The sequence below is a fragment of the Gadus morhua genome, unplaced genomic scaffold, assembly GCF_902167405.1.
Source record: "Gadus morhua unplaced genomic scaffold, gadMor3.0, whole genome shotgun sequence".
In the NCBI taxonomy this organism is placed as follows: Eukaryota; Metazoa; Chordata; class Actinopteri; order Gadiformes; family Gadidae; genus Gadus; species Gadus morhua.
In genome coordinates, this window is record NW_021964147.1 from 421120 (window position 1) to 448089 (window position 26970).

At 45.5% G+C, this 26970-nt stretch overlaps 1 protein-coding gene and 1 pseudogene across 1 annotated transcript in view; both read right to left on the reverse strand.

The window, feature by feature from the left end:
* Positions 1-26970, reverse strand: part of LOC115539279 (uncharacterized) — a 189739-nt gene that overhangs the window by 135992 nt on the left and 26777 nt on the right. The gene's annotated exons all lie outside the window — the stretch shown is intronic.
* LOC115539294 (uncharacterized) lies at positions 2868-2985 on the reverse strand (annotated as a pseudogene).

The window sequence follows — 26970 nt, forward strand, 5'->3', positions numbered from 1 at the left end:
CGACTAGGGGCGAACACGAGACCTTCTTGAGACTCTGTGTTGGTGAGTTTGAGTCATCAGATTCTCTTCCAGGTTGATCGCGATTTTCGTGAACCGGCGTTACTTCTGCTTCAGCAACATCATTATCCATCAATAGTGAAACACGCTCGCCGGCTGACTGGGAGGAGGAGGAGCGCATCAGACTGAGGGGGATGGACTGGGAGGCTCCACTGTCTCTCTTGATGAGGACAGGCTGATGGTCCTGATGGTCTGAGACTGACACAGATCCATTATCTGTGAGGCTTAAGGGAGGGGCTCGACCCAGACTCTGGTCATCGTCCTGAACATCATCCATAGTGGCAGAAGGGATCGTTATGGTATGCTCTTGTTGGTCCCTGGTTGGTTCAGGACAGTCAGTAAGTACTGGAAGAGAAGGCAGCAGAGTCAGGACATACAGCCAGCTAGACTGGGTAGTCGTTCCCATTCTGCCGGTGATTTGAGTTCGCCCTGCACAAGTGTCTGGAGAAGAGCAATACATTTATTTCTGCTGTTTTTGCAGGAGCCAATCACCAAGCTGGTTTTTCCCCTTGGCGCGCTATTGGCTGGTTTAACACAATGCGACAGGGAAGCGACGGCAAGCAGCACACAGAGTCATTTGAACTAGGCCCGTTGATCACACCCCTTGTGCTGAAGAAAATTACAACAGCTTCCCCAGCAATAGCCAGACTAACAGCCAGCCTCCACATGCAGCAACACACACACACACACACACACACACACACACACACACACACACACACACACACACACACACACACACACACACACACACACACACACACACACACACACACCCAGCCAGACACAGCCAGACACACGCACCCAGCCAGACACAGCCAGACACACAACTTTGGGCGCTGGTCCCAGGGTAGCAGCACTCGCCAACAAAATTATAGATGTAACAAAATGTCCAACAACGTTGAAAAGTAAATTTTACAGTCAGAGCAGACCTCTCAGAGCAGCTCTGAGAGAGTTCTGTACTCTTGGTGTACAGACGCTGTCCTGGTGTTTGGGGTCTCTGCACTTCAAATGAGTCTGGGGATTTTTAACATCAAACGGTAACCCCCCCCCCCCCACTTTCAGTGAGCAAAGTAGGCTGCAAGATGGAACCTAATGAGGGCAGCAAAGTGGATCACTTTTTTTTCTTTCTTTATTTGTTAAATTGTTACCTCAAGGCAGAACATGGGGAAGGGCGCCCGATGAATTGTATTATTAATATTATTTTCTTTCTTTCTTTGAGGGCTGGGAGGCCCAGGCGACCGCCTATATGGCCGATGCCTTTAGCCCTGATGGTCTCAAGATTATATAAAGGGAACGCCCGACCGCGAGGCGTTGGTTTACAATACGGTCGGCCTATCAGAGTTCAGTGTGAACGCTGACCGAACCAAATTAAAATGTAACAAAGCCTCACCTTCACCCTGAATCGGACCCAGTCTACGAACTAAAGGAGTGAAAGTGAAAGCGCCATTTCTACCTTTTGTCACTGATCTGTGTTGTCATGACGACTCAGGGAGCTACGTTATAAACGCCACTGAGCTGATGTTATGCTGGCCACATCGCCCCAGCTATGAGAGTAGTGTCTTATATACATGGATAGCTCCATTCTATAATCTAATATCTAGATGATGTTGTTCAGTAGGTCTGCCACTCTGGTCCCTCTGCTAGGTAGGCTCTGACTCTCTGGTACAATTTGATGAAATGTTTTGAATCACAGTGATATCATTTGACTTGTTGTGAGTCAGTAACCCTTGCAAATCGCTGGATATTGATTAATGATCGGTTACACATTTACAAAGTGAAGCATGTGGAATATGAACTTACCAGTTATCTTCCTCTCCTGTTCCTTTATTTCCTTTTACAATACAATAAAAATGTGAATAAAATATCAACATTGGGTTCATTACAAGGTCATCATCTAATAACTCCACCACTGCCAGCTAGGGTCACACATATTATTGTGTTCTGTATCAAACCAGTAATAACACTTACCTCCAGAAGTTGATGAATCAATTCTGTATAGAGATAAACAATACAGTAACATGTCAGGACATCAGTCACTATCATTCAGCATAACCATGATACATGTTAGTCTATGTAACCATGATACATGTTAGTTTAATGTAACCACGATAGATATTAGTTTAATTTAACCATGATACATGAGTTATAATATAACCATAACACGGGTTTCAGGGCGCACACACACTAGGCCAACCGTACCGTGCCCAAGTCCGTTTGACACCTGTGCGACCCTAAAGTCTAGATCGTTGGGCTAGTGTGAGCACGCCAAACGTCCCCATTATAGTTCATTCCCCCCCCCCCCCCCCCTGGAACCGCTGAGGCGTTGCATTTACAACTGAATGAAACCCAATAAATAATAATAATAATAATAATTCATTGAATTTAAATAGCACTTTTCTAGACACTCAAAGACGCCTACAGTGAAGGGGGGGACCTTACTCACTACCACCTGTGTTTAGCACAAACTTGGGTGATGCAAGGCAATCAATCGGCGCCAGAACGCTCACCACACACCAGCTTGAGGTGGAGAGTGAGGGAATTAATGAGTCAGCCAATTATCCAGGAGGATGATTAGGGGGCCAGATTGAATGAGCCTGGTTGGGCCAGGACACCGGGGAAGCCCCTACTCTTTTGCGATAAGTGTCCTGGTGATCTATTTCGACCTCAGTGAGTCAGGACCTCGGTTTTACGTCTCCTCCGAAGGACGGCGCCTTCCGCAGCACAGTGTCCCCGTCACTGCACTGGGGCATCGGGGTGGATGTTAAGGCCAGAGGGAAGAGTGCCACCTATTGGCCACCACCCGACACCACTTACAGCACCTGGTATTCCCAGGCGGTCTCCCATCCAAGTACTAACCAGGCACGACCAGGCTTAGCTTCCAAGATCAGACGAGATCAGCTTGTTCATGGTGGTGTGGCTGATAAACCACCAACGTGTGCAGGGTCAGGGAGGGTAAGTTGGGGTTCTAGATCAAGCAGGCAATTTACCTCGGGGAGTGCAAACGCGCGGGCCGTGCCGTGAAAAAGGAGTGCAGAAAGCGACATATTTGGCAGTGTAAAAACGCTTAGTGAGAGAGGGCTGTATCTGAGGAGAACGGCTCCAAATACGCAACAAAGTCAGTAAAGTGTGAATGGTGTTATTTGTGTTGTTCTACTAAGCAGCGGACGCTTGGTGATGACGTGTGTACAAGGGGCAACCGTACTCAGGTCCAGTTGAGATTGCCTAGTGTGAGGGGGGGGGGCAATCGTACTTGAGTATGGTACAGGTGTCAAACGGATTTGGGCACGGTACAGATGGCCTAGTGTGAGTGCGCCCTAATATAACCATGATATATGTTAGGTTAATGTAACACAAAACATGTTAGTTTAATGAAACATGATACATGTTAGTTTAATTTAATGCTTACCTCCCAGGACTGTGGTTGATATTATGAAACGTATCCATCCTATCAGTATGAACTTCTCCTTATATTTAAATGTATAATCAGTTGAACCAGTTCCTGGTTTCCACTCTGAATTAGCCTCTACACAGAAGAACATCTTGACAGACTGAATACGTGTAGGGAGACGGCTGCCATTATCGTGGTCAAACAAGGACAGAAGTCTTTCTACCCTTTGTCCCGGCTCTGTGTTGTCATGACGACTCAGTGAGCTACGTTATAAACGCCACTGAGCTGACGTTATGCTGGCCACATCGCCCCAGCTATGAGAGTAGTGTCTTATATACATGGATAGCTCCATTCTATAATCTGATAGTTCAGGGGTCACCAACCCTTTTGACCCCGAGAGCTACTTCAAGTGTACTGAGTCGTATGAAGGGCTACCTGTTTGATACAAACTTCCTGGATAATATATATACATATATGTTCTGCCCGTAGGGCACTGCCAGGTGGGTAGTTAGCCTGGGAGCTATTATGACAGGTAATGAAATGTCGCTCCACATTGTGCCGCTTGGCCATCGCAAGCGTTTGCCTGCAAATAAGACAGAGACATTTGACTTGTGGAAAATAACTCTTCCTCCCAATCATGATGAGGTGTTTTTTTGCTATTTTTAGAAGTTTCCCTGCGGGCGACCAGGGCGGGCCCCGTGTTGGCGACCCCTGATCTAGAAGATGTTGTTCAGTAGGTCTGCCACTCTGGTCCCTCTGCTAGGTAGGCTCTGACTCTCTGGTACAATTAGATGAAATGTTTTGAATCACAGCGATATCATTTGACTTGTTGTCAGTCAGTAACCCTTGCAAATCACTGGATATTAATATATGATCTGTTACTCATTAACAAAGTGAAACATGTGGAATAAGAACTTACCAGTTAACTCCGTATCCAGTTCCTTTTTTTTCTTTTGCTAAAAAATAAAAATGTAAATAAAACATCAACATTGGGTTCATTCCAAGGTCATCATCTAATGACTCCACCACTGCCAGCTAGGGTCACACATATTATTGTGTTCTGTATCAAACCAGTCACAACACTTACCTTCTCACATATTAGTTTAGCCTTTTCTATAAGGAGATAAACAATACAACAACATGTCAGGACAGCAGTCACTATCATTCAGCATAACCCGGATACATGTTAGTTTAATGTAACTGTGATACATGTTAGTTTAATGTAACCATGATACATGTTAGTTTAATGTAACATGATACATGTTAGAGTTCAATGTAACCCTTACCTCCCAGGACTATGATTGATATTATGAAACGTATCCATCCTATCATTATGAACTGCTCCATATATTCTAATCATGTAGAATCAGTTGACCCAGTTCCTGGTTTCCACTCTGAATTAGCCTCTACACAGAAGAACATCTTAACAGACTGAATACGTGTAGGGAGACGGCTGCCATTATCGTGGTCAAACAAGGACAGAAGTCTTTCTACCCTACGTCCCTGCTCTGTGTTGTCATGACGACTCAGTGAGCTACGTTATAAACGCCACTGAGCTGACGTTATGCTGGCCACATCGCCCCAGCTATGAGAGTAGTGTCTTATATACATGGATAGCTCCATTCTATAATCTAATATCTAGATGATGTTGTTCAGTAGGTCTGCCACTCTGGTCCCTCTGCTAGGTAGGCTCTGACTCTCTGGTACAATTAGATGAAATGTTTTGAATCACAGCGATACCATTTGATTTAGAGTGTGTCAATATCCCTTGCAAATTACTGGATATTCATAAATGATCTGTTACTCATTTACAAAGTGAAGCATGTGGAATAAGAACTTACCAAGATAATTCTCTATATTGGTCAGTCTCTTTGCCTATAAAATAAAATGTGAATAAAATATCAACATTGGGTTCATTACAAGGTCATCATCTAATAACTCCACCACTGCCAGCTAGGGTCACAGATATTAATGTTGTCTGTATCAAACCAGTAATAACACTTACCTTCAGAAGTTGATAAATCCTTTCTATATAGTGATAAACAATACAGTAAAATGTCAAGACAGCAGTCAATATCATTCAGCATAACCATGATACATTTTAGTTTAATATGTAACCATGATACATGTTAGACAAGGACAGAAGTCTTTCTACCCTTTGTCCCTGCTCTGTGTTGTCATGACGACTCAGTGAGCTACGTTATAAACGCCACTGAGCTGACGTTATGCTGGCCACATCGCCCCAGCTATGAGAGTAGTGTATTATATACATGGATAGCTCCATTCTGTAATATAATATCTAGATCAGGTGTAATGGGAAAATTATATTTTTACATTCCATTTCTCTAACTGCCACTTGTTGGTATGGGTCTGTTTCCTTGACCCCCTCGGGAAGGTCGAGAAGCCGGGGCTCCAACTGATTAGGCACGGCTACGTCCCCCTTCATGACATCCTGAGGAGGTGCACTGATAGTTCTCTGGTTACTAAATACTATAGTTATATTGGGGTCAGAGCTGTTCTCAGCATCCTCAGACCTGAAGTCCTTGCTTTTGCCAATGGATCCGACCTCTCCTTGAGGAGCTCTTGGAGAGACGCAGGGAGAACTCCCACCTGAGGCCTCGGATGATTGTTTGTTAGGCCTCGGATTATTGTTTGTATGTTGTTTGTTTGTTGTATGTTTGTTGTATGTTATTGTACGTTTATTACTTAAATATACTATCCTAATAGTTACAATTTCGGTAGACTCTTTATTCCTACTCAGTTTATAAAAAAACGATTGACCACCGGGCCGCAGAGATTTAGAAAAAAGCCTACCCGAAAAAAATAAATAATAATCCTTCCACAAATTTTAAATGAGAGGCTGCCACACCAATCAATCCCAACCCCACTTCTATATCATGCTAAAGTCTTCTTGCCACTGTTTTTCTGTAAATACTCGTTATAAGTTGACTCTCTGGTGACAGTGGCAGAGAGAAGGACCCTGGACAAACTGCTGTCCATCCTGGACAACACCCACCACCCTCTGCATGACACCTTCACCAGGCAGAGGAGTGTTTTCAGTGGCCGACTGCTGTCCCAGTCCAGCTCCACTAATAGACTAAAAAACTCTTTCGTCCCCCTGGCCATCAGACTGTACAACAGCTCCCAGTAAAGGCAGGGAGGACAATAGATAACAACAATGGACATTTTATTTATTTATTTATTTATTTATTTATTTATTTATTTATTTATATCTGTATTTTTGCACATCCATCTGCACTGTTTTTATGTATGTTTTCGGCTGCTACTGGATACTTGAATTTCCCCCGGGATTAATAAAGTATATATCTATCTATCTATCTAAGTGTGGAACAGGTTTCAGGACAGGATTGATGGAGCATACTGTATCAATGGGAAAATATTTAGTGGCCATTCATATGTCGAGTTTCACTACTACAGGACAACAGAGGGGTGTTCCACGAACGGAGGTTTAACAAACACTGAGTTAACGCTGAACTCTAGGTTGATTGACCCTGTGCCAACCAACCCAGAGTTTTCGGTTCCACAGCAGCGGTTATGCATTAGTTCAATCAACTCGGGGTTGGTTAACACAGGGTTGTGCGCGTCCACGCCAAACCTAAAAAGACGTGATGTATGGATCATGGAAACCCTGATCGATATGGCGAAACGGGCCGCTTATTTCAATGAAATGGAATTCCAGGTTCTCCTGGAGAGCTATGACGAGGAGAAGGACATTATCACAAGAAAAGGGAACGCTAAAGCCTCTGCAACCCGGAGAACCAAAGCCTGGCAGCGGATCGCTGACCGCGTAAATGCGTTAGTTACACGTCAAAAGCATGATCTTTAATATTTGAGCCATGAATATATAAATATCCCAGTTAAGCATTCTTAAAGATCCTACCACATAACCCCTTTCTTCTAAAAAAATATGTACTCCGATTTAGGGATGTGAAGAATGTGTCGACTCAACGGTCGATTCTCGACTCGTGCTCTAAACGACTCTAAAAATAGAAATCGATTAATCGTTTTTTTTTTTACTTTTTTACCCATTTCTGCTTTCAAAATAACCAATTAAAAATTATCAAAATACAATAAATCCTTTTTTTCCAAATGGGAGACGTAGCTGTGTTGTTTTTCTAACGGTCACTTCTGTTTTGCTACACCGCTACGTCTCCCAAGAGCGATCTCTTCCTTTGTCCTTTCATGACAATGGCATCTTCACTTAAAAGTCCGGTGAGGGAAAGTTTCATGAAGATTGATGACAGAACAGTTCAGTGTAAATTATGCCTCATTTTGCGTACCATTCGTCCACAACCGTGATGTTGAATCACCTGGCAAGGAGGCATCCCAAGCCTTCCAGCCAGCAAGGCAGCATCGCAAACTTTACGGTGAGATCCTGTGATAGCCGCCGGGCTGAAAGAATCAGCGGGTTGCTAGCTAAGATGATAGCCGGAGATATGCTGCCCATGAGCGTAGTAGAGGGGACTGGGTTACGCAATCTGATTTCATTTCTCGAGCCAACCTACACAGTGCCATGTCGCCAAACGATGACTGTGAGGCTGGAGAAAATGTACCGCGAAGCAGCAGCCTCCCTCCGCGAGATCCTGTAATCAGCTGACAAAGTTGCTATCACCACTGATGCCTGGACAGCTTTGACGACTGAGTCGTACGTGAATTTTCGTTTACAAATATTTATTTAAAAACGAAAATATCTGTTTTAGTGGGTGCAGCCTCTGTTAAATTAAATGGTTTTATGTCCGACTTAAACAATTTCGTTGCAAATAGGAGGCGCGCATCATCAACTGCCGTTCCTAATTAAAACAACGCCGACACATTTTGCCTATTGGGAATTTACAGGTTCACAATCCTGCTCTTTGATATTTTGTTTATCATCATTTTTATATCAACTTAACTTCATTAAAAAAATGCATTATTGGTGTGCTCCTGATAGCAACCTTTGAAATAGGACGGGTGGGCCAACTGGGCCGCTGTCTTAAAGGTTGGGTAGGTGATTTGCGAAACGCCAGCAGATTTTGAAAATACACAACTCAAATGGTCCTACCCCCTCTCCTTCAACGCTGACTCTGACTCCACCCATTCCAAGTACCTGGACGCGCAATCATGCACGAGCGCGAACAGAGATGCGCGAGAGCGAGCCAGGCTAGCGTAGGTTTTCGTTTAACAACATGGCACTACATTCAGCTGTAAGTTGCACCCAGTACCGCGGGAAGTAGGGGTGCTGGGGGTGCTGCAACACCCCCTGTCCGAGGCCCTGTCTTATCACAGAAAACGATCATTTGTAAAAACTCCGGCCAAAGTGGAGATTTCTGAAAACGCCGGTTATGTGTTGTCGTGTCAACGGGGAGAAACGGGATTTTAGGTTCTGAAGCGTCACATTATACACCAGGAAATGCTTAACGTCATGTGAGCGCCCGCTGTACCGTATTGGTCCGAATATAAACACAAACCCCATTGTAAGACGACCTATATTTGGAAAAAAGATTTGAAGACCAGATCCGTTTTTTATGAATAAATAAATTGTATTAATTGAAATAATATACGAAAATAAAAAGGCATCGAATAAAACACTGCATTGCCACTAAACAGTAGTGCAAATAGGCCGTACTGATGTGTACACCAAAGACTATTCCTGACACTCCTCTGCCCCGCTGTGTTCGCTCTGGCTGTGGTCGCTCCGAACTGTTTCGGCCCGTGGCAAAGCGAGTCATCCTCGCTGCTGTCCAAGGCATTTTGAGACGCAGCATTTATTTAATGCTCATATGACCTAGTGCTGAAAAAAGGTTATATGAAAAAGTGTGAGGGTAGCGGTGGTGCGCTAAACTTGTTCTGTGAGCAGCTGGATGTGAACGATCGATTTTCAACTGTGCGCGCATGCACTGGTGTAATTGAGCTGCGCTGCTATACATCTTTTTTTATCAATGTAACGAGTTGCGAGTCTAGTGCAGGCTGAGTTATTTTTTTCCCAGCACCCCCTGCTGAGAATACGTTCTCGCTGCTATGGTTGCACCAGATGTTATAAACATTAAATGGTCACATAAATCATTACTATTTTTAGAAAATGTATGTTTGTTTCATATAATTGTATTGGAAGTCCTGGTTTTCACTAGGGTTGCCGCGGTGTGGACATTTTCACACCGAGTAATACACTCGTCTCCACACCGGTATTACCGAGTATAAACGGTATAAACTTTGAAACTAGGTCAACCGCCACACAAGCATCGGTTTTTAGACCCTTCTCGTCCTTCAGTTGCCGCCAACGTTCGAAAGCAGCGCCTAGGATTATTCTTGATTTCAGTTTTTCTCTTTCAGCGTTTTTATTATCAATTACTCTCTGAAAAAGAGTTTTCCTTCTCTTTGCTGGTGGTGGTGGTGGTGGTGGGAATGGTGGCGTCTTGTCTGCCATGGAAATTGTCTTCTACTGCTAGGTCCAAATGTGGATTAACTAGTTCCAGTAGCTACCGCAGGATAACAACAAACAGGAGCTTGCTCTGGGTCACGAGCTCTGGGTCACGAGTACTGCGCGCGGGGCGCGGGGGAGGGGGAGTGCAGTACGACCGTTTGATTGACGTACTTACTGTCCAATGCAACTCGGTGGCAATGGAAATGATTGGCTGGAGTTTTTCGAGCCCTGCCCGTTCCACAGATGATTGACTTGTTTAATTTTCATGTCAGTACTTCTAACTCAGTGGCTGTAAGCGGGTTATGATAAGGATTTCAAGTAATTTTGCAAAAATGGCCAAAAAAGCGAATCACCTACCCAACCTTTAAAGGAATGCGCAGATCCTTTGAGCTCTGCAACTGCTGCAGCCGCGGGCCGAAAAAAAGAGAAGAAATCGATCGATTTTTCGATTTATGCCTCCTACACGTCGACTCACAGAAAACGAGTCGTTTAACATCCCTACTCCGATTGCTTCCAAGCGGTCAGAGGATCAAGTATAAAAATGAAGTATAAAAAACATACAAACTGGTAAGCTTTTCCCACCATCGTATTGGTATAAATTGTATAAGCCATTTTTTTAAGCCAATCGTGAAAAGGCCGACAGTCGGCAGACTGGATCCGGCCCTCAAATTGTCTTGACCCCGGTGGAGGAGCTGTTAATAAACATAAATTCAGGGCGCCCTGGCATGGAGGGGGTACCTGGAGGTACCTACCACCTCAGAGAGTCAGAGGCCATACCCCACTGGTTGAATGTAGGTTTTTGTGTTTTCTTGTATTTTAGATTTTTTTTGCCTTCGAAGTAACACATGCAAACCGTGTGCTTGCCACAGCGCATACTATTCCAAATGTTTCTTTTTTTGGTAACTGGGTAGAAAACCTAAAAGTGACAATTCATCAACTTTCAATCGAACATTCTCCAGTGGATGCAAGTCCGTTCCGTTAGGACTATTTTATACTTTATGTTGTAAATGCCTCTCGGCATAGTACTCAGACAATATTGCTCTTTGTATGATCGGAGGCCGATACAAATCTTGGATGGGTCATCTGAAACGACTGAGATGTGCTCAGCATCTCCAACATTATAGCCTAGATAAAACGACCATTTGAAAAAAACGGAGGGCTACGCAAATAGTCTGGAGTGAACTGAGGCCAGGTCCTCGATTGGTAGTTTTGGCTATTTAAATATATTAAAGATTTGCGCGAGAATCTATATCTCTCCACTCCAGCAAAAAGTCATCCGATATGCCAAGATGTCGAGCCGTGGTCTTATCAATCGCTCCCGGTGGATTGCACGTATAATTTGCGTTCCGATATCAGCAGTTCTCTCATCAAAAGGGCATGCCATTCATGTGAACACATGAAATCTGCGGTGAACGCCGGTTGAAATACCCAAAACCGGGTTATGTTTCAAACTTAACCTGCGCAAAACCTGGTCCGACCAGGTTTGATTCAGAGCATATGTTTCTATAGCAACTAACATACCGTGATCCTTTTGGAACGGAAAACCTAGGGTTACCGCAAACCCTGGGTTAACTTACCCGGTTATGTGATAAAACCGGCTTTGTGGAATACCCCTCAGGACAGGCCTCACGTTAAGCCTAACCCTAACCCTCACCCTAGGCTTATGCCGCATTTCCACTGCAGGGTGCAGTACGGTTCGGTTCGCAAAGGTGCGGTACGGATTGCGTTTCCACCGCCAAAAGTGGGCGTGACCCGGACTGAGCCGTACTCGTTTTGCCCTCGTCTTCAGTACTCCTCCGTTGGGGTACTGAGACACCTGAAAGGGTGCCGGAATATTCGAGCTACACACCCCCTCCGTTGATTGGTCGACAGAATCATAAATCTCGGGCGACGTGGGGATAAAATCAAACAAACAGTAGCCTCAAGGTATTATTCTTTACAATGAACATGTCGCGTAAAACGCTTGCTTGGGCGAACAAGGAGGTGGAGACGTTCCTCTGCATTCTTTGGGAGGAAGACGTTGTTTACGATGTTTACGTAGCTGCCGCGGCGATCGACATCCGGCCTACCATAAAGGGTACTGTCGACGGTGGAAACGCGACCTCGGAACTGAGCTGGGCTATACCGCCCCCTCCCTACCGGACTGAGGCGAACCGAACCGTACCGCACCCTGCAGTGGAAACGCGGCATTAGCCTCAATCCTTTACGGGTAAGCGTTTAGGTGGAGGGCAAACATCCCCTTGAAGTATACATTATAGATGGGAATCCCAGCAACGATAGAGTTGTAACTTGCTCCCGCAAAATCTTGCGAGAAAATGAAAAATCAAGAAAAATCCTAGTCAAGATGGCGGGCGAAAAGATGCGACAGGATCAAAAACCACAAATGTAAGTGTTATCTATGTTAATAATCGTTAAATAAATGATGATGACCATCATTATGCTGTTTGAATGTTGCATAGGCATTTTCTTTATAACAAGCACAACCACCAAAACCCCCGGAGCAGAGCTCCCGGACTCATGCTGGGGGCCCCCCAGTCGGGGGCTCCGCAGCCGGGCCGCGATATCCAAATGTTCGATGTTCTGGGGACTCCAGGTTGAAGATAAACTTTAACCCCAATAGTTCGTTTTAAAAATGATAATTAGCCTGGAGAATGGTGGATCAATGTGATGGCGTGTTTTTTTTTCATTTATTTTGGTAGAAATATCTATCGATATATCTATATATCACTTATTATATATTGTACATAACATGTGGCCATATAACCCAGTTCTGCCATATAATTCCTTCTTAATGTTATGTTTTCTTTCAGGAGATCGTTGTGGCCGCTGCCACCACAGAGCCCCTCCCTCCACCTCAAGCACCTCTCCTGCTTTGGTAGCTCTAAGCCCCCCAACCCCCGGGAAGGTAGACAGATAACCATCCACTGATGGTTTAACACCGACTGAGTTATGGATCAAATGTGATGGTTGACGCCTTTCTGTAATGCGCAATATTAGTTCCATTATATCACTGGTTCTTGTTTGTATGATATTCATGTTTTACATGGATGGCATACTACCAAAACTACTAGTTTAGGTGGTAGATGTTTATTCTGGTTTGATATATTATGTTGATCTTCTATTGCCGCGTTTCCACTGCAGGGTGCGGAACGGATCGGATCGCAAAGGTGCGGTAGGGAGGGGGCGGTATAGCCCAGCTCAGTTCCGAGGTCGCGTTTCCACTGCCGACAGTACCCTTGGTGGTAGGCCGGATGTCGATCGCCGCGGCAGCTACGTAAACATCGTAAACAACGTCTTCCTCCCCAAGAATGCAGACGAACGTCTCCACCTCTTTGTTCGCCCAATCAAGCTTTTTACGCGACATGTTAATTGTAAAGAATAATACCTCGAGGCTACTGTTTGTTTGTTTTTATCCCCGCGTCGCCCGGAAGTGACGATTATGTCGACCAATCAACGTAGGGGGGGTGTAGCTAAAATTTCACGGGACCCTATCAGGCGTCTGGTCTCGTTTGCGGTACCCCAACGGAGGAGTCCCGAGAACGGGGCCGGAACGGGTACGGCAAAGTCCGGGTCACGCCCACTTTTGGCGGTGAAAACGCGACCCGACCCGCACCTTTGCGATCCGATCCGTTCCGCACCCTGCAGTGGAAACGCGCCATTAAATGTCTGATTCATCATAAAGTGCAATATTGCAGATTCTAACAGATTTTGAGCATGAAAAATATTCCTATCTAATCATACCGTGTTTTTCCATGATGGTAAGGTTGCATTCCTAAGACAATCAAACTATACAATAAAATTCTAGAGACAGATATTGTATCAAAAGATCAAAGAAATAAAATTAAAATAAAGATCAAAACCCTGTCAACGACTACTAATGACATACTGTAACCGGGTCTTGAAGGGTTGTTGTCCCATTTTGTAGGGGTAGGGTTGAGGGGTAGGGTTAAGGGGTAGGGGTAGGGTTGAGGGGTAGGGTTAAGGGGTAGGGTTAAGGGTTTGGGCCAAGGGGTGTAACTGTATTCAGCCTAACCCTAACCCCCCATATAAATATGCATACCGGGCCTTAGTAATAAAAAGGTTGAGGAGCCCTGATTACCCATTCACAAAGTAAAGCATGTGGAATAAGAACTTACCATTTAACGTCTTGTTGTCTTTCTCTGTTATCTTTTCAATGAAATAAAAATGTAAGTAAGAAATACATACATATACAAGATAAAATAAGCTTAATTTCAAGATCATCATCTAATAACTCCACCACTGCCAGCTAGGGTCATACATATTATTGTGTTCTGTATCAAACCAGTAATAACACTTACCTCCAGTTGTTTTCTATATACCCATTCTATAAAGAGATAAACAGTACATCAACATGTCAGGACAGCAGTCACTATCATTCAGCATTACCATGATACATGTTAGTTTAATCTAACCATGAAACATGTTAATTTAACCTATGCCTTATGTAACGTGTAACATCAAGCACCGCTCATCAACAAAAGAAAAGACGTAACAAAATCCCCAACATTGTTGAGAAAAATTTGAAGGTCCTTTTTTATAGTTTGGAGTTTAAATGGCACAGCTGCACACCAAGATAACAAGCCCACCAGCGCTCAGAGCGGCTCTCAGAGCGGCTCTCTCAGAGCGGCTCTCTCTGAGAGGCTCTCGGAGCGGCTCTCTCAGAGCGGCTCTCTCGGAGCGGCTCTCTCTGAGCGGCTCTCTCTGAGCGGCTCTCTCAGAGCGGCTCTCAGAGCGGCTCTCTCAGAGCGGCTCTCTCTGAGCGGCTCTCGGAGCGGCTCTCTCAGAGCGGCTCTCTCGGAGCGGCTCTCTCTGAGCGGCTCTCTCTGAGCGGCTCTCTCAGAGCGGCTCTCTCTGAGCGGCTCTCTCGGAGCGGCTCTCTCGGAGCGGCTCTCTCTGAGCGGCTCTCAGAGCGGCTCTCTCGGAGCGGCTCTCTCGGAGCGGCTCTCTCGGAGCGGCTCTCTCGGAGCGGCTCTCTCAGAGCGGCTCTCTCTGAGCGGCTCTCTGAGCGGCTCTCTCGGAGCACTCTCCCGTGGGGGTTCTGAAGCGTCCTCGTGTGGAGCAAAGCGGTTCTGTACTCTTGGTGTACAGACGCTGTCCTGGTGCTTGGGGTCTCTGTACTTTAAATGAGTCTGGGGGTTTCTGTGATTCTACATCAAACAGAACAGCTTTGATGTGGAAACTCAAATGTGGATAAAGCATCAAACAGTACCCCCCCCCCTTCAGTGAGCAAAGTTGGCGGCAAGATAAAAGGGGGGCAGCAAACTATTACTTTTTTCTTTCTTTATTCTTTTCTCTTCTCTAGTTTGGACAGAACAATAAAACTGTGGTCTGCTTGAAAACGGGGTTCTATGTCCGCTTCCAAGTGAACTCTGGTTGGTTTGCTTTAGGTTTTTAACGCGCTCAGACCCGTCTATAACATGCTTGATTTTTTGTCATTGTGTAGGCAGAGCGGTTTCTGTATAAACTGTTCAACTCGGTATCACGCGATTTCGTGCTAATGCGCACAAACGTTAATCTATTGAATCGTGTCCCAGTGCATGATTGTCCGACTCTTTTCGTGCTACACAGAACGAAATGTACTCCAATGCATTCTGAATGGGAGCGTTTCTCCGATGTTCCCGTGCTACACAGAACGAAATGTAAACCCATGCCTTTTGAATGGGAGAGTTTTTCAGACGAGAGAGAGGGTGTGCGCAGACAGTGCAGTGCACCCTCTAGTTATATATGTGTCAATATTTCTGATTTTTTTAAGCAGACCTCCTCAAAAACTGAAACGAACGTGCTCCACAGAGCGCGCGTTTCTCAGACAATTATCGTGCTCCACAGAACGAAACGAGAAGGAGCGAGAGAGAGGGAGAGAGAGAGAGAGAGAGAGAGAGAGAGAGAGAGAGAGAGAGAGAGAGAGAGAGAGAGAGAGAGAGAGAGAGAGAGAGAGAGAGAGAGACAGAGACAGAGACAGAGACAGAGAGAGGCGCTTCAGAAGGGGTGTGCGCAGAGCCGGATTAAATAAATGGACTACACTAGGCAGACTGTATTTTTTGGGCCCCCCTCCATCGATAACCTAACCTAACACTTACCAAAGTTACTAATAAAAGTTAATTCACATTTTACATAGCGTAGTCTTTGGTTACAAGTTGGTTATTTGTACGCCAAAATAAGTCATGTGTTGTATATTATTATATTATTATTGTATATATCAGACCATTTTTTAGATTTTTATTATTTATACGTTATTACACGGCTCTATTAAATGCTATTAAATTATCCTTATCTTATCCATTGCCAGTGTCGTTGTTAAGGCAGTAGTCCCAGTAAATCACCAATAGGTGTCACTGTGTCAGCATTGCTATGTAAACAGAGCAAAAAAGATAAATGTAGTAAGCTATTGCATTTTGCAGAAAATCTTAATTAAATGTGTTGATTAAATTGAATAGTTAAATAAGTAGTCAAATATACAAAGACTAATAAAATATGCAGTCAGAGAAAGTGTGCTGCAGTGTTAAAAATGTTTATTTTCATGGACAAGCATCACCTATCTTCAATTTTCCAACACTCTCATTTAGCATGCTCCACTCAGGGATAATCTTCAGCCTTCCAGCACCACAGGCCTCCATTGCAGTAGAAACACATCTTGACAGCATCATCACGATCTTGTAGAGAAATAATAAAATGTATCGATAAGCTGAAAGACAGCTGTTTGAGATTTGAATAAACCGGTACTTGGTTTGTTCCTCATATTTCATTTCATTATAGTAGAAAGTATAGCCCATATTATGCATTCAATTTATATGCATTCACTTTACTTATTAAGATTTAGATTTTTAAATGGAAAACTTACATTTACAGATGCTTTCTCCTGAGTTTTGATGAGGCAAAGTCCTCTATAATGTCTTCAAAATCCAGGGAGGTTGTAAATCTATTCTCAATTGCCAACAGGGCAAAGGCATTCAGTTTTTTTTTTTTTTGTTGCTCTCCGGTATGTTTTCACTCGTTTCAACGTAGAAAATGATCTTTCCCCTGAACAGTTTGCAATCGGTAATGTCAGATACATGCGAAGGCAAATGTCCACATTAGGGAAAGCATCCCTCAAGCCTAGCTGTAGGAGCTTCTTGTACATGGCCATGACTGATTCTTCATCTTTCACCATTGAGATGAACTGGCAAAACTCTGCTGTAAAGTCCTCCTCAAGATCCTGAGGGTATATTTTCTTTAGTTTTTCTGTGGCTGCACGGATTTGTTCAATGTCCATTGATTTTGTTTTAGTGAGGAAACCAAATTTCTCCTCCACATTTTTGTATGCGTCTTTGCGTCGTTTAAATTCTTGTGACAAGCAGTCACAGATGACATAATGTGTGTCAATCAGGAATGCTTCACGGCCTGAGCGCTGCACCTCTGGACCTGCAGACTCACCGAACATAACTTTCTTCAATCATCTTCTTTGGCTATCTGCTTTGTATCCCTCTGTTGTGAGAGTTTTGGCCTCTGCTTCATAGACATTGAAATCATTTCTGGCCTGTCCTATGAATTCTATGAGTGAACTGTACAGAATAGGAACTGTACATACATCAATTTGTACCTGCTGCAATGCTTTGCTGGTTAAATTGATTCTTCTCAGCAGGTCATCCCACAGTACCGTCATAACTGCAGTTTCAAGGGTGTTGTCCATCACTGTTCTTAATTGACTCGCCTCATATTGAGCAGCTCTGGGGGTTCCATGGTTAACTTTGATTTCATTCAAATCCTGAATAGCTTTGTAGCCAAATCTCAGAGCTTTTGTTGCATCAGCTCTCGCAGACCACCTTGTGCCGGAAAGGCTCTTCAGTGTCAGACCTCGTCCACATTTTGTGAGGTGGGCTGTTAAAATCTCCCACCGCGAAGTTGAAGCTCAGAATTTTTTTTAAAGATTTTGAATGAAGCCAAAAAATGAAACTGCTTCTAGGCAACATTCTGCTGCTGCACATGCACCGACTAAATTAAGAGAATGTGCAGAACATGGTACAAAGTCAGCATTAGGATTTATATTTTTTATTCTTGCCTGCAGTCCAGAATATTTCCCTGCCATATTACTTGCATTGTCGTAGCTCTGCCCACGACAGTCCATCAAATTAATGTCCAGTTCTTTTAACTCAGATTTGAGTGTTTCCTCCATGTGCTCTGCAGTATGACCATGTAGTGGTATGAACTCCAAAAATCTCTCGACAGGCTCCCCACTTTTCTTCAGGACATAGCGAATTATCAAAGCGAGCTGATCAACATGTGTGACATCAGGTGTTGAGTCCACAATGATGGAGAAATACTTGCCATCTTTAACTTCTTTTACAATGGCACGCAGAACCTTCTCAGCCATCAGCTGAATAAACTCATCTCAAACTGTAGAGGACAGGTAACTGGTATTTCCCCTGCCCTTGTTTCCGTATCTGGCTAGATGTTCTGACAGTAGTGGATCAAAGCGACTAATTAACTCCAAGCATCCCAAAAAGTTCCCATTGTGGGGTGATCCTACTAACTCATCGTCCCCACGGAAGGGCAGTCCTCGCGAAGAAAGAAACTGAATAGTTGCCAGTATACGTTTCAAAATGTTGAGCCAGTATGCCCTCTCAGACTCCTGTTGCTGTACTATGTTTGAATCTATGCATGCATTTTTATTTCCAAGTGATGATAGACTTAGCACAGCAGTGCGATGATCCATACAATTCTCATGTTCATGCAAGCGATTAGCACAGTTTTTCCAGTCATTAAATCCAGAGAAAAAATTGATTGTCTCTTATACTGAACAACTTGCAGCAGTAACAGAATACATTACCAGTAGACGGTGAGTAGGCTACACTAACCATTTTCTTGACAGGGTTTCTCCATTTAGCTTTTTTCTAAAGAAATGTTCCTTAGTTAAGCTTCGGTTAATGTCTCCATATTTCCTCTTTGATGCAGAGAAATCTCCAATATTTTGACAGGGATGGTTTCGTGCAAAGTACTCACGCATCCTGTCGTCAATTTGGTCCCACTTTGCAGGATCAGATGGATAGCTTGTCAATACCCTTACCGGGTCTAGAGGCTCCGTCAAAATGATATTGGGCTCACTTTTTCTGGCCGGCTGCTCTTCTTCCATCATTTTGTCATTCTGTGACGGCGCTGATGTTGACGGCGCCACAGCGTCTTCCGCCGCGTCTTCGGGCCGCGTCTCCGGGCCTGTCTCCGGGCCTGGCTCCGGGCCTGGCTCCGGGCTTCGCTCCGGTCCTGGCTGCGGACCTGGCTCGGCCTCTGGCTGCGGGCCTGGCTCGGCCTCTGGCTCTACTGACACGAGCAGGTTCACAGCTGTCGGTCGGCTGCCCGACAGAAACTTCTGTAAAGCCCCCCGCTGTTTCTTCTTTTGTTCCTCTTCATTTTTTTTCTTTTTACGTTTTGCCGCACCCGAAAGCATCTTGAATGTTAGCCTACTCAAGAAACGACCTGCCTGCTAGCTTTATTGTTCCGCTTAGTCTTGACCCGCTGACCTCCCCTCGGACTTAACTGATTGGCATTAATGTGACGTAACGTTAAGATAAACAACGTCACTATTTTTAGTTAATTAATATATATTGGTGAGGGGCCAGACTAAGAATGGTTCAAAAAACTCCAATGAATAACGGAAAAGGAGGAGATGTGACCCGGCCCGGAGGAAGCCCGGGGCCCCCGTCTGGAGCCAGGCCCAGACGGAGGGCTCGATGGCGAGCGCCTGGTGGCCGGGTTTGCCACGGAGCCCGGTCGGGCACAGCCCGAACAAACTACGTGGCACCCCCCCTCTCTTCATCCCATGGGCCCACCACCTGTGGGAAGACCCGTTGGGGTCGGGTGCGCAGCCACATGGGTGGCAGCGAAGGTCAGGGGTCTCGACGGACCAGACCCGGGCGGAGGAGCTGGCTCTGGGGACGTGGAACGTCACCTCGCTGTGGGGAAAGGAACCGGAGCTTGTGAGGGAGGTGGAGCGCTATCAGTTAGATCTGGTGGGGCTTACCTCCACGCACAGTCTCAGCTCTGGTACCGTACTCCTGGATAAGGGTTGGACTCTATTCTTCTCCGGAGTTGCCGAGGGCGTGAGGCGCCGGGCGGGTGTGGGGATACTCATAAATCCCCGGCTGAGCGCCGCGGTGTTGGAGTTTACCCCGGTAGACGAGAGGGTCGCCTCCCTGCGCCTAAGGGTTGTAGGGGGGAAAACTCTGACTGTTGTTTGTGCGTATGCACCAAACAGCAGCTCAGAGTACTCGGCCTTCTTGGAGACCCTGAATGGAGTCCTGTATGGGGCTCCAGTAGGGGACTCCGTAGTTCTGCTGGGAGACTTCAACGCCCACGTGGGCAACGATGGAGACACCTGGAGAGGCGTGGTGGGGAGGAACGGCCTCCCTGATCTAAACCCGAGCGGTCGTTTGTTATTGGACTTCTGTGCTAGTCATGGATTATCCATAACAAACACCATGTTCGAACATAAGGGTGCTCATAAGTGTACCTGGTACCAGAGTACCCTAGGCCGAAGATCGATGATCGATTTCGTGATCGTGTCATCTGATCTGAGGCCGCATGTTTTGGACACTCGGGTAAAGAGAGGGGCGGAACTGTCAACCGACCACCATCTGGTTGTGAGTTGGATCAGGGAATGGGGGAAATTTCCGGATAGACCTGGTAAGCCCAAACGAGTAGTGCGGGTGAACTGGGAACGTCTGGAGGAGGCCCCCGTCCTAGGTATCTTCAACTCACACCTCCGGCGGAGCTTTTCTGGCATTCCTGTGGAGGTTGGGGGCATTGAGCCGGAGTGGGCGGTGTTCAAAGCCTCCATTGCTGAAGCTGCGGTGGCTAGCTGTGGCCTCAGGGTCTTAGGCTCCTCAAGGGGCGGTAACCCTCGGACACCGTGGTGGACACCGGTGGTCAGGGAAGCCGTCCGACTGAAGAAGGAGGCCTTCCGGGATATGATATCCTGGAGGACTCCTGACTCGGTTGCAGGGTACCGACAGGCTCGAAGGGCTGCAGCGGCTGCCGTGTCGGAGGCTAAGCAGCGGGTGTGGGAGAAGTTCGGAGAGGCCATGGAGAAGGACTTTTGGTCGGCACCAAAGTGTTTCTGGAAGACTATCCGGCACCTCAGGAGGGGGAAACGGGGAACCATCCAAGCTGTGTACAGTAAGGATGGGACTCTGTTGACCTCAACTGAGGAGGTCGTCGGACGTTGGAAGGAACACTTTGAGGAACTCCTGAATCCGAATAACACGCCCTCTATGTTGGAGGCAGAGCTCGAGGTTGATGGTGTTTCGTCGTCAATTTCCCTGGTGGAGGTCACTGAGGTAGTCAAACATCTCCGCAGTGGCAAAGCCCCAGGGATTGATGAGATCCAGCCAGAAATGCTAAAGGCTCTGGGTGTTGAGGGGCTGTCATGGTTGACACGCCTATTCAACATCGCGTGGGAGTCTGGTACAGTGCCAAAGGAGTGGCAAACCGGGGTGGTGGTTCCCCTGTTCAAAAAGGGGGACCAGAGAGTGTGTGCCAATTACCGGGGTATCACACTTCTCAGCCTCCCTGGTAAAGTCTACTCCAAGGTGCTGGAAAGGAGGGTTCGGCCGATCGTCGAACCTCAGATTGAAGAGGAACAATGCGGTTTTCGCCCCGGACGTGGAACTACGGACCAGCTCTTCACTCTCGCAAGGATCCTGGAGGGGGCCTGGGAGTATGCCCATCCGGTCTACATGTGTTTTGTGGATCTGGAGAAGGCGTATGACCGGGTCCCCCGGGAGAAACTGTGGGAGGTGCTGCGGGAGTATGGGGTAAGGGGGTCTATCCTCAGGGCCATCCAATCTTTGTACTCCCAAAGCGAGAGCTGTGTTCGTGTTCTCGGCAGCCAGTCAGTTTCGTTCTCAGTGGGTGCTGGTCTCCGCCAGGGCTGCGCCTTGTCACCAATCCTGTTTGTGATATACATGGACAGGATATCGAGGCGTAGTCGTGGTGGGGAGGGGTTGCAGTTCGGTGGTCTGAGGATCTCGTCACTGCTTTTTGCAGATGATGTGGTCCTCATTGGATCATCGGCCTGTGACCTTCAGCACTCACTGGATCGGCTGGTGGCCGAGTGTGAAGCGGCTGGGATGAGGATCAGCACCGCTAAATCTGAGGCCATGACTCTTAGCAGGAAACCGGTGGATTGCTTACTCCGGGTAGGAAATGAGTCCTTAGCCCAAGTGAAGGAGTTCAAGTACCTCGGGGTCTTGTTCGCGAGTGAGGGTACTATGGAGCGTGAGATTGGCCGGAGAATCGGAGCAGCGGGGGCGGTATTGCTTTCGGTTTACGCACCGTTGTAACGAAAAGAGAGCTGAGCCGCAAGACAAAGCTCTCGATCTACCGGTCGATCTTCGTTCCTATCCTCACCTATGGTCATGAGGGCTGGGTGATGACCGAAAGGACGAGATCGCGGGTACAAGCGGCCGAGATGAGTTTTCTCAGAAGGGTGGCTGGCGTCTCCCTTAGGGATAGGGTGAGAAGCTCAGACATCCGTGAGGAACTCGGATTAGAGCCGCTGCTCCTTTACTTAGAAAGGAGTCAGCTGAGGTGGTTCGGGCATCTGGTAAGGATGCCCACTGGGCGCCTTCCTTGGGAGGTGTTTCAGGCACGTCCAGCGGGGAGGAGACCTCGGGGAAGACCCAGGACTAGGTGGAGAGATTATATCTCAACACTGGCCTGGGAACGCCTCGGGATCCCCCCGTCAGAGCTGGTCAATGTGGCCCGGGAAAGGGAAGTCTGGGGCCCCCTGCTTGAGCTGCTCCCCCCCGCGACCCGACCCCGGATAAGCGGATGACGATGAGGAGGATATATATTGATATATTATCACTGAAATAAATAGTAGGTAGGACATTTGTATGGGCTATTTCATTTTTTTTTTTTCTTTTGTACTTCTGTCTGGGCCCCCCACCCCGCCAATCAGGCCCTAGGCACGTGCCTAGTTTGCCTATAGTACAGTGCACCCTCTAGTTATTTGCATTTTTGAAGCAGACCTCCTTAAAAACTGAAAATAAATAAATCCATAAAAATAACAACGAAATGTAAATCAATGCATTCTGAATGGGAGCGTTTCTCTGATGTGTCCATGCTACACAGAACGAAATGTAAACCAATGCATTTTTAATGGGAGCAATTTTCAGATGAGAGAGAGAGAGAGAGAGAGAGAGAGAGAGAGAGAGAGAGAGAGAGAGAGAGAGAGAGAGAGAGAGAGAGTGTTAGCAGACAGTACATTGCACCCTCTAGTTATATATATGTCAATATTTCCGATCTTTTAAGCAGACTATTTTCTATTGAATCATGTTCCAGAGCACGATCGTCCGACATTATTCGTACTGCACACAACGAAATGTAAACCCATGCATTTTGGATTGCAGCGTTTCTCAGAATAGGTATATATATATATATAGTATATACTGTATGTATATATGCCCATCAGTTACTTGGCTCCGCAGTGCATCAGTGTCCCTCTCTATGGCTCCCTCTCTCTCTTTTCCACTATGTTTCGAGAATTCATATCGATATAACGAGAAAGGATTGAATGATAACGGCAAGGAAATAAAGGCTCCATGGTCATAATTATTTTACTATAACCTCTTTTTTTTTTAACTATAACCTCTTTTTTTTACATAGTTTTTAAATTATGAATATTTTAATATTGTCTGGTATACCTGAACCACATTTACATATTGACGGAAGTGGATTTTCAACGGTGAGTTTGGCGAAGCTCCGCTAGCTCGATGCTAAAGTGCTAACCGGAGCTAACAGCCTGTCCCCTCCCGTCCTATTAACTGTATTTATGGCTATGCCTTTTTCTCTTTTCAATATGACCAAACACAATGGCCCGAGGACCAGCATCCTTTCTTAACTGATAAACAAAATAATCTTTGAGTTCTACATGTTCTAGAAATTTTCATTAATTGACAGTCCTAATGTTTATTTTCTTGTCTTCTGATTCTTTATTACAGTATGGAAGGGGAGATTTGGAGGTACCTGGTCAGGTCTTGGTCAGCCTTCAAATCCCAGATGTGGAGACTGCAGGGATACCTCACAGAGAAGACACTAAAGAGTCATCTCTCATTCATCGAGTGGACTCATTGGTTTGCGAATGACCACAAAGATGCTCCCATAGGCAGATTGCTGCATGGCATTCACCACTTATTCAAATTGAAGAGGTTGAAGCAGTCTTCCTTGTGGTCACTTGCCATAACAATGTAATGTGTTTTATGAAAACACCATCAGTAACATTTAAATTGAGTTGATGTGGACGGCTCTTTTTTTTGTCCGATTTCTTCAGTGTTCAGTGCCTGTTTGTGAGATATGCATTGTTTGAAAGATAAGCCTTTGATTTTGTTTAATTTTAATATGCCTTTCATCAACAGTGGTTTTGGGTTTTATAACAACAATTAAAGTGCTTAACTACTGGTGAACGATGTTGCAGAACATATATGGTTTGTGTTGATTGCATGGAAAAGGGAATAACCAGTTACAAATATATGATAAGAACCTGGTAATACCATTGAAACAAACGAGGCTTCCTTTTACAGTACAGTTTCAGCTTAATTACTGGGTAAATTGTCGTGTTTTACATGTTAACGTTGCAGAACGTACATGGTACAAGTTTGTGTTGACTGCATGGAAAAAGGAATAATGTATTACAAATGATATGGTAAGAACCTGGTAATACCATGGAAACAAACAAGGCTTCCTTTTACAGTACAGTTTCAGCTTACTTACTGGGTGAATTGGTGTGTTTTACTTGGTAACGTCGCAGAACTTAAATGGTACAAGTTTGTGTTGACTGCATGGACAATGGAATGTATCTATTATAAATTATATGGTAAGAACCTGGTAATACCATCGAAACAAACGGCTTCGTACCCAGTATTTAAGAAGATGTACCATGACACTAGAGGAAAACTGTTCCTGCAGAGGTTGTTACCAGGTAAGTAATTCCATAGTGGTAAATCGAATAAACCCCTTCTAAATGGGTGTAGCTATAAATAATAACTAAGAAAAAGTATTTTATTGGAAAGTACTATGCTAATTTCTAGATAGTACATCATTCAATTTGAGCTGTTACCAACATAAACCTTGGATAATAGGTGTTTCTAAGAATTGGTTGCCTAATTTCCTAGGAAGTACACAATATCGGAGTTATTACCAACCTAAAACAGTTACAACTACACACTACTTAGTTGAGTTGATGGGTAATAGTGGAGGTTTTACTTGGTACATCAGCTGTAATTCCTCTGTATTTACCTTCTTATTACCAGTGGTAATTACACAGTAATACACTATGATTTACCATGTATTTACCGGGTAACTACCTCTGTATTTACCTACTTATTACCAGTGGTAATTACCCAGTAATACACTATGATTTACCATGTATGTACCGGGTAAATACCTAGTAATTAGGGGACTGTAAAAGGAAGGGTTACCAGGTTAGATTGAGTCGGGAGTGCTTGCAGTCTTGCTTTGATTACAAATCTTAGAATGCCTGCGTTAACAGCTGGATTATGGAGCGCTGAATGTGAAACTGCTGGGTCGGCGCACTGTAGGCCTGCGAGTTTACCCTGTAGGCGCAGGTTCACCCAGTAATCGCGCTGTTGTGAGTGAAGGTGTTGTAGGATTTCATAGCTGTATGTCCGGCTGTCCAGCTTTTTGCTGTCATGATGTAGAGTCGCTTCAGCAGTGTTCAATGGTGGCCAGAAGGAGGAGGGTGGCTATGCAGTGTCGAGGTGGACTCTGAACAGGTGAGTCTTGAGTCTTTTTCGGAAGATAGTGAGCGACTCTGCGGTCCTGAGAGCGGCAGGGAGCTCGTTCCACCACTGAGGTCCCAAAACCGAGAAAAGTTGTGACTTTGCTGAACGGCCTTTGCTAGCTCTTAGCGATGGCGGTACCAGACGTCCAGCTGAGGTAGTTGAGCGGAGGGATCGAGCTGGGGTTTGTGGCTTTAGCAATGCTTGGAGGTAGGCAGGGGCAGTTCCATCGACTGCCTTGTATGCCAGTACCATCGTCTTAAATTTGATGCGAGCTACTACAGGGAGCCAGTGGAGGTCCCGCAAGAGGGGGGTCACATGGAAGAATTTCGGTAGGTTGAACACGAGGCGCGCTGCCGCATTCTGGATGAGCTGCAAAGGTTTAATCGCAGAGGCATCAGACATTCCGATATGCGTGTTGCAATCAGGGCTTTATCAGATGAGGGGAAAGAGAGAAATAGCGTGTGTCGTCAGCATAGCAGTGATAGGAAAAGCCGTGTGATGCAATTACCGAGCCCAGAGATCTGGTATAGAGGGAGAACAGAAGAGGCCCCAGTACAGAGCCTTGAGGGACACCAGTTTCAAGCATGCAAGGTTTGGACAAGGAGCCATTCCATGTCACTTCATAGGTTTTGACACATACATAAGTAGAGGGTGCAATGTACTATCTGCACACACCCCTTCTGTGGTTGAAGAAAATATCCCAATTGAAAGGCAATGGATTCAATTTCGTTCTGTGTAGCAGAACGAAATAGTACACTAGATTTACCCTTTGATGCATTTATTGTTTTGACACATTTATTGTTTGACACACACAACATAAGTAGAGGGTGCATTGTATCTGCGCACACCCCTTCTGAAGCCTTTCTCTCTCTCTCTCTCTCTCTCTCTCTCTCTCTCTCTCTCTCTCTCTCTCTCTCTCTCTCTCTCTCTATACCTCCCTATACCTCCCTATCTCTCTCTCTCTCTCTCTCTCTCTCTCTCTCTCTCTCTCTCTCTCTCTCTCTCTCTCTCTCTCTCTCTCTCTCTCTCTCTCTCTCTCTCTCGTTTTGTTCTGTGGAGCACAATAATTGTCTGAGAAACCCGCGTTCTGTGGAGCACGTTCATTTCAGTTTTTGAGGAGGTCTGCTTAAAAATCTGAAATATTGACATATATATAACTAGAGGGTGCACTGTACTGTCTGCGCACACTCTCTCTCTCTTTCGTTTGAGAAAACGCTCCCATTCAGAATGCATTGGTTTACATTTCGTTCTGTTTAGCACGAAAAAAGACGGATAATCGTGCTCTGGGACACGATTCAATAGATTAA